Source organism: Pleurodeles waltl, chromosome 4_2 (assembly GCF_031143425.1).
Source record: "Pleurodeles waltl isolate 20211129_DDA chromosome 4_2, aPleWal1.hap1.20221129, whole genome shotgun sequence".
NCBI lineage: Eukaryota > Metazoa > Chordata > Amphibia > Caudata > Salamandridae > Pleurodeles > Pleurodeles waltl.
In genome coordinates this window covers 36,238,407-36,249,487 of record NC_090443.1, presented here as the reverse complement: position 1 = coordinate 36,249,487, position 11,081 = coordinate 36,238,407, and positions in this window count along the sequence as shown.

Below are 11,081 nucleotides of genomic sequence, written 5' to 3'. Positions count from 1 at the left end.
ATCATCCATCATCCCTACTCCTCATCCATCATCCCTCAGTCATACCAACACATCTTCAGTGTTGTGAAACACCCCTTTACACTGATTGGATGGCAACATCCAATCAGTGTTAAGAGAGAGGGCTGCATTCTATTGGTTTAGTCATTGAAAAAACAGCCTTCTCATTGCAGGTTCTGAAGACGGAAGAGAGGAAAGGAAAACAACTATTTGTGGGTGTTGTTTCCAGTGAATTCAAGGTTGTACAGCATTTCCTTTTATTTAAGTAAGTGCTTTTCTGTTTACACAGGCCTCTGGAGAATGCTCTGGTGGATGCGCCTCATTTAGGCCATAAACAAGCACGTGGAGAAAGGGATATAGTTCATTCTAAAATATTTCAGGTTTCAGTTTCATATGTAACAAAGAAAATGTTTAAAATCAACACCACAGACAGTGCTGTACAATTCATTGGAAACCTTGTCTTGCTTCAATTCTATTTGTAGTAAAAAATATTTTAGAGTCTGAGTCTGCCTTTAGCTCCAGAATTATGTTTTTCTTTACTTGCAGTTTGGTGATTTCAGGCCCGGTTGGGCTTCAGTTGGATAGGATACCATGAAGAGCAAGGCATGAACAGAGGAAATGTTCAAGGTAATGCAGATTCAATACAAATAAACGCTAGCTTGCCTTTTAAAATGCTTAGTTTACAAACCCTTAATGTCAACAGCCTGCACTGAGGTGGAGGGGGTAGCATCTATTATTTGCTCATAAATAACATGTATTTTTTTCTTGATACATTTATAGTAAACATTGAAGTCAGGGAGAATGTTAGCCAATTAGGGAAATTCCCACCTAAGGTTTCCCCTTTTCATGTTAAGAAAGATTTGCACAGTGATTGGAATATACATTTTATCTTATAATACAGAATTCTACTATACCTGAATTACTAACTAATATTTAAAACAATCACTCCTGATGTCTTTGAAATGGTTACGTAGACGTAAGAGTAAATAACATACATTAACTTATCTGTCTACAAAAAAAGATACTGCTGTTAGTAGATTGAATCAACAATTGGTATGACATTTATAGTGATACCATTTTGAAAAGAGCAATACATGTGATATCTATAACAACTGTTAAAACCATGATGGGTACAACAGATAGGGTACTTGCGGCATATCTGACAGGACCGGTAGAGTGGTAGTGACTGATTTTACTTTTGTTCTTCTAAATCTGTAAAGAGTGGTGTTACTTGCAATTTGTAGCAGCATTTGGTCCTCTTGAAAGTATTATCAGTTTTTGCAGTATTCGAAAAGGAAAAAATAAAGTGATCCAAAGGGGACGCATAGGAGAACCTTTGTTTTGCTGAATAAAGATTGGTATGATGATGAGTTGTGGAATAAGTTGTCCAGTTCAAGTTAATCATTTCTGTCACAATGTCTAAAAATGTAAAGAAATTACATTATCTGGCTTAAGCTACACTCCGGAAAGTGTTCAACAAAGGTTTCATTAAAGGAAGTGATGTGCAAACAGAGCACTTGTAGCTCACATCTGAAATAGAAAGCTACTTAAGAAGTGAACTTTAGCACCGCTGTTGAAGTCCTCATACTTGGACACCTGGATGGTGGCAATGTCATGCTCCAGACCCTTCCAAACTCTCCGCTTACTCTTGGTACACGCAACAACACAATTCATCAAGGCCTGAAAAAATATGACTACATCACACCCACTCTGATTGAACGCCAGTGGCTCTCCTTGCCAGCCTGCACCATCTTCAAAACCCAGAAGCATCATCTACAAAGCAATCATGCTTGGAACCCCGCCCATCTGTATGACAAGCTCAACATCTCTGGCAGCTCTCGACACACCTATAACTTGGACAGTATCTCACTGATAATGACAAAGTGCTAAAAAGAAAAAAGGATACAGGTCAAGGTGCTCAGCATTAGTAATGGGATACCCCTATCCATCACAATGCCACAATCCTACTTCAGTTTAGGAAAGAGCTTAAGTTGCACCTCTTTAACAAACACTACATCATGGTGCAGTAACATTTTACTATTACTCTTAGCATGCAGCTACACTCACGATCACAAGTAGGCTATGCATGCGCCTTGTACTCTGTACAGCGCCTCATGCTTTAATGGCTACGTTTGTGCCATAGTTCTACCATTTCTATATATACAAGGAGGAGATACACTCACCAGTAGAGACAACTGGTGTTTCTACTAATATGAACTGCCCTGTTGTAAATGTAAACAAGATCAAAATATTTAATCAAATGGGGAAAACAGGATTTATTGAAGTCTCATGGTTCCAAGATCATTAATTTGTTAATCAGCCATCAAGTGAAGTTAGGAAAGTCTAGATTTGAATCTGTAATCTTAGTGGTGCACTTACTCCATTTATGCCATATCTATCGGCTATAAAAGAATATACTCATTCAAGGACTCTAGGGAGGGTGAAAGAAATGTAAATGGCTATGAGGAATGCAAATGAAAGACAACTTTCTTTCAATTCTCATTGGTACATCGCATATTGTCTTACTGATTTGTAGGATAGCATTTCACATGGCATGTGCATTCATCCTATGTAAGAAGTTAATTTAAAGTATATCATGCCACTCAAAGAAATGCCCTGCAAATAATTCTATTTAAATCTGCATACTTTCCCCTCATCTAGCTACTTGTGCTTTTTCTGCTCTTTTTTTGTCTATAATAAAGAAAATGGTCTCCTGGTAGACTCATTAGAGTAGTTTCATAGTCAATGGTTTCTCATAAAAGAATCACTGAGTACGCAAATAGTTTTTGATTCTCAAAGGGTAATACTTCAGTGTGTTGTATTTGCATTTGTAGTAGATGTTAACTGTTGCAAGGGTTTGGGGTGACCAAGCTTTAGACCACCCAGTAATTAACAGGTGTTAAAACATCTGCATAGTTTATCTGTGGTATCACTTCAGCAAGTGGGTTGGGACTTCTGGATGCATTAGTGGTTTTTACAGTAAATTCAAAGTACACCTCGAAACGAAGGCTTTAGTCTCTATGGGTTGTTTTGTATTTATGATATCATTACATTACAAATCGGGAGGAAAAAATAATTAAATATTGAATTTAGAAAGAAACCTACACTACCGATATATGCAAATACTGCTGACTCAAAACATTGTAAGAACTGCAGCCCACAAATGACTTTGCAGATTAGCAAACTATTAAAATACTTATGCACCCAACATGTTGTGTTTGAAAAAAACAATATGTGTGGGGTGTAGGGAAGAAGAGATAAAAAAAAACTTTAGATGCAGTGTGGTTACATAAAAAAGACAACCTGAAGGTCAGAGATTTACCCTTATTTGTTAACATTCACCATGATGCCAATGTTTACTGTACATACATGTACTCTATGAGCAAACCATATAACTACCCCCACAATGCATGCTGCTGGCAATTATGGCTTGCAAATGAAACAAAATACAAATTACAAATATGACACTAATTTTAAAAGGCACTCCAGCTTTTATTTTTTAATGAATCTGCATTTAACTTGAACTTTCCTTCTGTTCAGGCCTTGCTTTTCCTGGTGTCCTATACATCTGAAGCCCAACCAGGCCCGAAATCCACAAACTGCGAGTAAAGAAAAAAATAGCTCTGGTGCTAAAGGCAGACCCAGAGATTAAAAAATGTTTTTTGTTACAAATGAAACTGAAACAAGAAAAGGTTTCCAATTGATTGTATTGCACTGTTTGTGGTGTTGATTTTAAGCATTTTCTTTGTTACACGTGAAACTGAAACCTGAAATGCTTTGGAATTAACTGTATAACCTTTCTCCAAGTGCTGATTTACGGCCTAAATGAGGCAATTATTTTTCCCAAACCACCAGAGCATTCTGCAGAGGCCTGTGTAAACAGTAAAACACTTACTTAACCCCTTTGCTGCCAGGCCTTTTCCCCCCTCAGGTGGCAGGTCTTTTTTGGCTATTTGTGGCAGTTCGCGCTTAGGCCCTCATAACTTTTTGTCCACATAAGCTACCTACACCAAATTTGCGTCCTTTTTTCCCAACATTCTAGGGAATCTAGAGATATCCAGAGTTTGTGGGTTCCCCTGTAGGAGACCAAGAAATTAGCCAAAATACAGTGAAAATGTTGTTTTGTTTTTAAAAATGGGGAAAAATGGCTGCAGAAGAAGGCTTGTAGTTTTTTCTCTGAAAATGGCATCAACAAAGCGTTTGCAGTGCTAAAATCACCATCTGTTGAGCTTTCAGGAACAAGCAGACTTGAATCAGAAAACCAAATTTTTTAACACAATTTTGGCAGTTTACTTGGACACACCCCATTTTTATCATTTTTTGTGCTTTTAGTCTCCTTCCAGTTAGTGACAGAAATGGGTGTGAAACCAATGCTGGATCCCAGAAAGGTAAACATTTCTGAAAAGTATACAAAAGTTTGAATTTACCAAGGGGTCATTTGTGTAGATCCTACAAGGTTTTCCTACAGAAAATAACAGCTGAAATAAAACAATATTGAAATTGAGGTGAAAAAAGCTATTTTTCTCCACGTTTTACTCTGTAACTTTTTCCTGTGATGTCAGATTTTCAAAAGTAATACATACCGTTACGTCTGCTGGACTCTTCTGATTCCCGGGATATATTGGGCTTGTAGGTTCATCAAGAACCCTAGGTTCCTAGAGCCAATAAAGGAGCTGCATCTTGCAATGGGTTTTCCGTGTATACCTGGTATACAGCAATTCAATTGGTGAAATATAAAGAGTGAAAAATAGGTATCAAGGAAACCTTTGTATTTCCAAAATGGGCACAAGATAAGGTGTTGAAAAGCAGTGGTTAGTTGTACATCTTTGACTTCCGGGGTGCCCTTACTAGCATGTGAATTACAGAGCATTTCTTAAATTGACATATTTTTTACACACTGTCTTACATTTGGAAGGAAAAAATGTAGAGAAAGACAAGGGGCAATAAGACTTGTTCTGCTATTCTGTGTTCCCCCAAGTCTCCAGATAAAAATGGTACCTCACTTGCATGGGTAGGCCTAATGCCTGCGACAGGAAACGCAACATGGACACATCACATTTTTACATTGAAAACTGACGTGTTTTTTGGAAAGTGCTTAGCTGTGGATTTTGATCTCTAGCTCAGCTCTAGGGAAACCTACCAAACCTGTGCATTTTTCACAACTAGACTTGTCGGGCTCTCACCAGGTTCTGTTACCCAGAATCCTTTGCAAACCTCACAATTTGGCCAAAAAACACTTTTTCCGTACATTTTGGTGAAGGAAAGTTCTGGAATCTAAGAGAAGCCACAAATTTCCTTCAATCCAGCATTCCCCCAAGTCTCCTGATAAAAACGATACCTCACTCAAAACTCACTGCCAGAATCTCTCACTTCCTCCTCTGCCTCAGATGCAGAGTCAGTTTTATAATCATGGTCAGAAGACGACTCAAAAAGCATGCCAACAACCTGCTGAGCGGTCACTCTGCGGCTAGCCAAGATCCTTTTTGAGAAGTGTAACTTGACAAATGCGCCAACAACAACCTGCATTGTCTAAAATAAGTTATAAACAAAGTGTGGCTGAATCAAAAGAGTTATGTACTCAAAAACTATACCACTCACTTGCCTGAAAAAGCTAGACTCACCAGCAACTACTCTGCATAGACACAGCAATCACCAATGATATCCCACTAAAAAGAAAAAAGAAAAGCAAATTAGACATAAGACAACACAAATATCTTGTGCACAAATCCAAGGACAATTTCACACACAATCCTGCATTTAGTACACCACCTACAAACATGTCATTCATGCATAGAAACATTACTCCTTTGGAGTAAATTGTTTTTACTTACCTAAAACATGCAACTACGCAAAACGCTGATCAACCATTGCCAAAACTGCAAGGAGCCACAGCAAAGGAAGCAAAAGCTTTGAATTAGAACAAAAAGAAGAAATAAACTGTTATAATCACAAATGCGAAACCTTTTCCAGTTGACAAACACCCCGCCACCAAGCACTTAGAAATGTTCCAAGTTGCCTAAGTGGATTCTGCCCCCCTTGGGGCAGATGGGCCTAAAAAAATAGGCTGATGTGCTCCGAAAGGGGGGCAGAAATGGCAAACAGTTCTGTGTCCCCTTTGGGAAGTTATCCTTGCTAAAGGGGGCACCCCCCCCCCACCAAAAAAACCAAAGGGGAACAAAAAAAAAACCTTGCGCCTTGGTGGCTTCTGCCGTGCCTCAAAAAATAGTCTGATATGCCCCCAAGGGGGACAGAAATGGCGATCAGTAATGTGCCCCCTTTGGGCGGGGCAACCCTTACCAAAGGGGCCGCCCTCCCACACAAAACACACAGACACACAGGCAAGATCCCTGGTGCCTAAGTGGATGGATTCTGCCACCCTTGGGGGCAGGTGGGCCCCAAAAAAATAGGCCAATCTGCTCCCAAGGGGGGCAGAAATGGGCAACAGTTCTGTGCCCCCTTTGGCGGGAGTCCCTTGCTAAAGGGGGCACCCCCAACACGAAAAAACTAAGGAAAAAGAAATCCCTGGCGTCTTGGTGGCTTCTGCCTCCCTTGAGGGCAGATAGGCCTAAAAGAAATAGGCCGATCTGGCAGAAATGGCCTTCTCTAATATGCCCCTTTTGGGGGGCGACCCTTGCCTAAGGGGTGCTCCCCAAGACACAATAAACACACAGACACACAACAGAATCCCTGGGGCCTAGTGTGTTTTGACCCCCCCACCCCCCGGGGGCGAGATTGGCCAAAAACATGGCCGCTCTAGCCTCAGGGTGGACAAAAACATATAAAAAATATTGCCCCAGGGCAGTGACCCTTGCCTAAGGGGTTGCTGCTGTAAAACATTATCATACACATAATCCCTGGATGTCTGGTGGATTTCGACCCACCTCCGGGGGCAGATCGGCCGACAAAATGGACGATCTGCCACCAAGGGGGGCTGAAAAACACAGATATAATAATGCCTCCAGGGGAGCGACCCTTGCCTAAGGGGTCACTCCCCAAAATAAACTAAAAAGAAAATCACTGGTGCCTAGTGGTGGATTCCTGCTCCACGATCACAGGTCTCGCCCGAGATCGTGGAGCAGGAATCCATTGACAACAGGCACAAGGGGAAAGGAAAAACTCTTTCCTTTCCCCCTGTGTCTGTCCCCCCCCCAAAAAAAAACCCAAGGAGAAAGACTTACCTTTTACATGTCCTCTCTCCTAGCTTCCAGCGTGTCCCCTGCAGCATTTGATGACGTCGACACGCTGTGAGCAGGACGATCTGGTCTCCTCATCGGCACACGGCGACTGTGGCCGAGGGCGAGACCAGCTTGCCCAAGGCACCCAAGGGGTTAAAAAAATGAAATGCTGTACAGCCTTGAATTGACTGGAAATATCCTGCACACACAGTTGTATTTCTTTTCCTCTCCTCCATCTTCAGCACCTGCAATGAGAAGGCTGTTTTTTCAGTGACTAAACCAATAGAATGCAGCCCTCCCTCTTACCTCTGATTGGATGTTACCAACCAATCAGTGTGAAGGGGCGTTTCACATCACTGAAAATGTGTTGGTATGCCTGAGGGATGAGGAATAGGAATGATGGATGAGGAGTAGGGATGATGGATGACGTATGAGAAGTATAGCTGATGGAACATGGATGAGAAGTAGGGGTGATGGATGAGAAGTAGGGATGATGAATGAGAAGTATGGTTTGTGAATGAGAAGTAGGAATGAGAAGTCGGAATGACTGATGAGAAGTAGGGATGATGGATGAGGATTAGGGAGGAGAGGTAGGGATGAGGGATGAGAAGTAGGGATGATGGATGAGAAGTCGGGATAATGGATGAGAAGCAGGGATGACAGGCAAGAATGGGGGATGAGAAGTAGGGATAATGGATGAGAAGTAAGGATGATAGATGAGAAGTAAGGATAAGAGAAGGGATGCTAGATGAGAAGTAGGCATGATCAATAAAAAGTAGAGATAAGAAGCAGGGATGAAGGATGAGAAGTAAAGATGATGGAAAAGAAGTAGGGATGATGGATGAGAAGTAGGGATGGGGTATGGGAAGTGGGGTTGATGGATGAAAAGTAGGGATAATGGATGAGAAGTAGGGAACATGGATGAGAAGTAAGGATGAAAAGCAGGGAGAAGGCATGAGAAGTAGGGATGATGGAAAATAAGTAGGGATGATGAAGGAAAAGTAGCAATGAGAAGTAGGGATGAGGAATGAGAAACAAGACTTTCCTAAAATAAATGCTGTACATGTCCCCGGCTATGATCCGAACCAGAGAGCCAATCACCCAATGGCAAGTAGACATTTTCTTTGGGGTCTTCATGGTGATGTCCATAGAGAAGTGTCCAGTCACTGGTGTCCGATGGAAGGGGCGCAGGCACTGTAGTCCAACATCTAGTAGCCACTAGGCTACTGAGGGGACAGTGGCAGAGGATGTCAGTTCTCTCTAGGTGTATATCTGAAAGTAAGGGGACATGTATTTTACAACCCTGTTCATGTGTTCTGGTGGCATGGGCACCCACAACATTTACCATGTTCCCAGTGGGCAGTGAACTACTCATCTGGATAAGTGTTTTTATAAGGGGTTAAAACCACAATATCTTTGAATCACTGTGGCTAGAAAGCTGATTCCAGTGGTTCTTGGATCAGGGCAACCCATTCCACCAGGTAGAGCAAACAATCCCAAAGCTGGGGAGGTATGTAGGTGTGCCCTAGACATGCCTGCAGAGTCAGGCTTGGTGTGGTCTCTGCCTTCTAGATCGTGAAGCTAATGGAACAGCTCCTCAACTCAGGGGATGTTGCAGGTTTTTTGTACAGCTGGCTGGAGTGCCTTTGTGGCTCCTGGGCAGTCTCCATCCATGGATATGTCCTCCACACATATCCTTTCAGTCAACTGAGCTGTGGCCATCGTCTACGATCAGCTTTCCTTCTCTCTAAAGGTTCAGCGACAAGGGAACTTTGAAGATGGCCCAGACTTATGCCCAATCTAAAGGGACAGTTGCAATGTACTGGCAATCCCACTCTTAAATCTCAGCATTCTTTGCTTCTGTATTGGTGCAAAGACTCTTCTTAGTGGTGAGTAAAAATGCTGAACAACTTACTTGTCAAAGGGGATGATAGGTATCTCACTTTGAATGCCAGGCCTGGTCAATCAGGTGGTCTGTTTCTTTTGGATTTTTGGAAATTCCTTCAATCCTGAAAGCACATGTGGAGACGTCATAAACTCATGTTTCAGGTCAAGTAGACCTGCTGCCCCTTCTTATGCTGGGTCAGGTTAATTGTGGAGTAGCTCAAGAAACGGAGGCAGTTTGCAAAGGGATGTGGGTATCAGACAGAAAAAGGGATCAGTACGTCTCACTCTGGCAGAGGAACTGCAGCTACATAGATTACCGTTCTCCACCCGCAGAGTCAATTAGTTTTGGGAGGGAAGGTGGAGATTGTGTACGTGCATGCAGGCCTAGTTTCAAAGATGAACACTCAGCAACCTGGCACTAAGGCAACTATCTTGTGCAGCCCACAAACATGAAATCTGACAGACACCACTATTCGCCTGTTCAGGGATACAAGTGAATCCACACTGGCAAGTTATTATGCATGCTCCAAACTTCAGAAAGGCTGGGACCCCCACTTACATGGGACTGAACACACTTTTCCTGGAGAAAGTTGATAGGAAAATCCACCATAGGATCACAGGAAAAAGACCTGTATGCCAGACTAAGAATTATGCTTCCACGACTGTTAGACTCTCATAGCATAGGTAGATAGGTCTGTAGTCATGCTCGCACCACAACTTATAGTCTTACAATAGGAGAACTGTTGGCTTGCATGGGTATGGAGCTCACTGTGGTAAAATGTAGAGGGCCATACTGAAATCTACATAAATAGGGAGCCCAGCTTTATAAAACTTTGGTTCAGCATACACAACACTGAATTAGTCCAACTTCGACAACACCAAAGCCCAAGTTAGTGAAGCTGGTCAGAGGAGCAGCGGGGGGATCGAACTCAGCACCATGATCTAGAAATTGGCATTTTTAACAACTGCAGTGATTTATTGGCCAAAGGGTGTTTATTATTTTGTTGACCCACACTCTCAGGATTTTTATCTGCTATGGCTGAGCTTATGGTGGATCCTAATTCCGCCGGACAATTGAATGAAAGGCTATCATCTGAGGGTTATCAAACTCTTAAGATTGTGATGTTTCTCCCTTTTAGATGGAAGCAATTCTCCTTCATCCACAGCTTTACTTGTTTCAGGTAGTCAGCATGTGTTTCTGATGGTCTTTGTGGCTATCCAGTCTGATTTGGAGTTGTATATCATTAGCATTCTTTTACAAATGCTGGTAGTATTGAGAGATTCCCTAAGCCAATGGATTAATGTAAACGTTGAAACGAATGAGTCAATAGTTTCATGTAAACTATTATTCTTTAAGGTCATCAGGTTTTCGCATTGTTAGGCTGTGGTGATAAACACATTATTTAGCACTTTCGGCTCTGTAGTGTTCATGAATATTATGAATAGTATTCTGTAATAGCTTGAAGCCTAGTTGAATCAAGGCTCAAAATTTGTCTTTTTTGCTTTCTACATTATTCTGTAGTATTCCCTCTTCAAGCTTTATGTTACTCTGTGTCAGCGTTTTTCTTGGCTTTTCCTCCATGGTTATGCCAAGTTCCAAGACGACCTCTTCACAGTGGCCAGATGTGAGTAGCAACATTTGTTAGCAGCCTTCTGACCCTAATGTGTCTTTAAGTCTGGTATTAACCAAAACGTTTCATTTTTACCAACAATATACGTATAGTATACTTATAGGGCTTTCAGTCAGCCTTCTTCATCTATTGGTCTCGTACTGTGGCATTCACATTTGTCTTCCACCTATTGTAATGTCGCGATGAGAGCTACGACATGAGGACCCTAGGTCCTCGAGGACATGAAGTGTCCAGCGTGGGCCGAAGGCAGGAAGCAGAAAGGGAGGTACGGAAAGGGACAGTGATGAGATAACGGGGTCAGGGACAGACGCATGTAGGCGAGGTCTGCAATAAAGAAATACCAACCCCACTACTGTGTGTGACGATTTCTTGCCGATCTGACAACTGTCAA